The sequence below is a fragment of the Typopeltis vanoorti genome, chromosome 11 (genome assembly GCF_054136105.1).
Source record: "Typopeltis vanoorti isolate ZY-2024b chromosome 11, IOZ_Tvanoo_1.0, whole genome shotgun sequence".
Classification (NCBI taxonomy): domain Eukaryota; kingdom Metazoa; phylum Arthropoda; class Arachnida; order Uropygi; family Thelyphonidae; genus Typopeltis; species Typopeltis vanoorti.
Window position 1 is genome coordinate 116,166,611 of NC_143559.1, and position 3,260 is coordinate 116,169,870.

The following is a 3,260-nucleotide window of genomic DNA, read 5'->3' on the forward strand; positions in this document are numbered from 1 at the left end:
ATCCATGCAGATAAAAATAAATGGCACCATCTCAACTAGGCGCAAAATCCTGGCAGGAGTACCGCAGGGATCTCTTTTGGCTGCTTTACTTTTCACAATCTACGTGGCTGACATTCCACAGAACCTGAGGACTACCATCACAGCCCTATATGCAGACGACACAGCCATAATGACAAGATCTCTCCGCCCACACCTGGCTATCAGTCGTCTCCAGGATACTATCACAAAGCTAGAGAAATGGTTCTCCGACTGGAGGATACAAGTAAACCCCGTCAAAAGCTCAGCTATACTCTTCACCAGACGCAAAGCCTTCATCCAAGATGATATTGAACTTCTCACAAAAAAGATACCATGGCAGACAGAAGCCAAATACCTTGGAGTACAGGTAGACAAAAAGCTAAATTTCAACAGGCATATCAAGCTCATAGGCACAAAGACATCCAGAACCATAGTCCAACTCTATCCCCTGATGAATCGCAACAGCAAATTGGATAAACGCAACAAGCTGTTATTATATAAGATGGTAATTCGACCTGTAATCACACATGCATCCCCGGCATGGAGTCACACATCCAAATCTAACGTCCAGAAACTACAGAGGATACAAACCAAATGCCTGCGGATGATCTTAGATGCCCCATGGTTCGTCAGAAACAGGCAGATCCACAGAGAAACCGGAACCCCTGACATCCGTTCTCTCCTTCATGACCATGTCGAAAAGTTCTTCAGCAAGGCACATTCTCATCCTAATCCACTAATCAGACAAGCTTCCAGTTATAGTGAACATGACTATCAAAAACACAAAAGACCCAAGGCAATCCTGCTTTCAGCAGAACAGAGCTAACTCCATATTCACAAAGTGCGAGCATAAGTCTCACAACCTCCCCCATCAAGCTTCTCCACACAGATAAAGGGGAAAACAAAAAGCATTTTATGCTTCACCCAGCAAGCCAGTAACGTTGTTTTTGTTAGGAAAAAGAAGGTGCGGTGATTGATTCATTCAATCCAATACCCTTGGAGGGTAATGGATAGCAATGCTGTAGCTAATGAAGCTGTAACTGACGCTCGGCTATTGCTGTTACCCTCCTGCCATGATCAGAGCTTTAATAATAGCCCAATAAACTTATCCCTACACTGTCCGCTACAGATAACGGGGAATATGAAAAGCATTCTTGCTTCGCCCCTTTAAGCCAGTCCTTATAAGGATAAGGACTAGGAAAAAGAAGGAACGGTGATATACAATCCGATACCCTTGGAGGGTAATGGATTGTATATAAGATTATATATATATAATACATTGTATATATATATATATATATATATATATATATATATATATATATATATATATATATATATATGCATTGTATAATACATTGTATAGATTGTATATAATACAAGATCATACTTCACAGGATCATTTCTGTAGTGTGGTTAGCGAGATCGCTTCTCGGCCTTTTGGCTTAGATCAGTGTGTAGTTTTATAGTTTCTGTTCTTAACCGTTAATATTGGTACGAGTCCCATCGGGTTTCACGATATTCAACGCGAAATTTGCAGAACTTCCTAAACCCCAGACTGGGGAAATATCAAACACTTGGTGGTGGGAATAGTTAGGCTCCCCCATCTGATCATGCCCTCTATTCTGCCGCGTGTGCGTACCCTCGGAATTGAGGTTGACGCCACAATACCGGGAAGGGCGATGGCGAAAGCTATCATAGGCTGCGTCGGCGCAGAGAACATTTTTGGATTTACCCCTTATGGGGGAGGAAGATAACAGGTAGTGACCAAAAATATCGAGACCAGAGAAAAGCTTCTCAAAGGGTTTGACTGTGGCAAAGTAAAAGTATCTCCCTTCTCGGTTGGGAGCATCCTGAGAACCCTTAAGATACCACGATTTCCCCTAGAATATGCAGAGAACAACGATATAATTCACAGCGTCTTCTCTAAGTGGGGAGTTGTACGGGAAATCCAGGTTCACAATGACTCAGACAATCCTGAGTGGAAGTCAGGGGAGGTAACTATCTCTCTTGAAATGACGACCGAAGTTCCTAACTTTGTCCTCATAGGATCTGCCCGGGTAATGGTAAATTACCCGGGCGTCAAAAAGCAGTGCTTTAGATGTAGTGCCTTCAATCATCTTGGGGCAGACTGCCCTCGCATAAAATGCAAGAACTGCCTAAAAATTGGCCACAACCAAGAAAAATGTGAGGCAGCTTGTTTGAAATGTGGGGTCACTGACCACAAAGTCGACACCTGCCCATCCAGAACCCTTGCGGAGAGGATGGGTGGTGCAGACACATCAGCAACAAAACCAACTAATGAAAAGGTCACAACACAGGAAGAGTTTCTGCCTCTTCAGGCCACTCCTGATCATGCCGCCATGTCTAAGACAACGAAAAGGTCACGTAAGGGAGGGAAACCTACCAGAATTGCAGCGACCAGCAATACGATCCCAACAGAAGAGACTGACAATGCAGAAACCATCATGGTGACTCCCACGGACGAAAGCGGAGCTACCACTGCCAATATAGACATCACCAATTCAGATACAGTAGAAGAAGTTGAAGAAGAGATGGAGACGAGCACCAAAACTTCCAAACGGCCATTAAGCCCGCAGGAAGAAGAGCTGACAAATCTCAAAACAGCAAAAGTATCTGAAACCGAACACCCAAAAGTCCCTCGTGCAAAAGCAGGGGAGACTCTAAAACATCTCCTTAGAGGTATGCCCGGGGTGGCAGAAAGGTTTAAAGAGGCAATAGATAACGTAGGAGAACCTGAACTCCTCTTCACAGGGAAATATGGACCCGACATCGTCAGTGCAAAATGGGGTGACCTCTTCCTTGATGACATCAGCAAAATCACCCCTGAGCAAGTATAGGTAGCCCTGGATATAGGCGAGGAGGCAGCTTCGGCGTTCTACATTGCTCTCTGCAAACTAGACATGGCCAAGGGAAGTGAGGTGGCCAAAAGAATCATAACAAAAGAAAGGAACAGTAACCACCTTGTGGATTTCTGTACTCAGCTTCACTGGTTTTAGCTCCCACAGGTGGGGGAGGACCTGAGAACCCGACCGGCGAAGGCTTACCGCGAGGCGGTGCAGTTCCGTGTGAGCTGCATCACTCGGGCCAGATCCTTCCTCCACCTCTAAGTTTAACTTTCAATTTTAGCTTTTCTCTGTACTTTTTTTTTTTGTTTGTTTGTTTTGTTACATGTTTCCTTTTTAGGATTTTCCTTTTTGTAAAGTGAAAAATCAACGACC

General features: G+C 44.3%; 1 pseudogene; it reads left to right on the forward strand.

Moving 5' to 3' along the window:
* Positions 1-1,442: 1,442 nt before the first annotated feature.
* On the forward strand, positions 1,443-1,566 carry LOC150101970 (U2 spliceosomal RNA; annotated as a pseudogene).
* Positions 1,567-3,260: the final 1,694 nt, after the last annotated feature.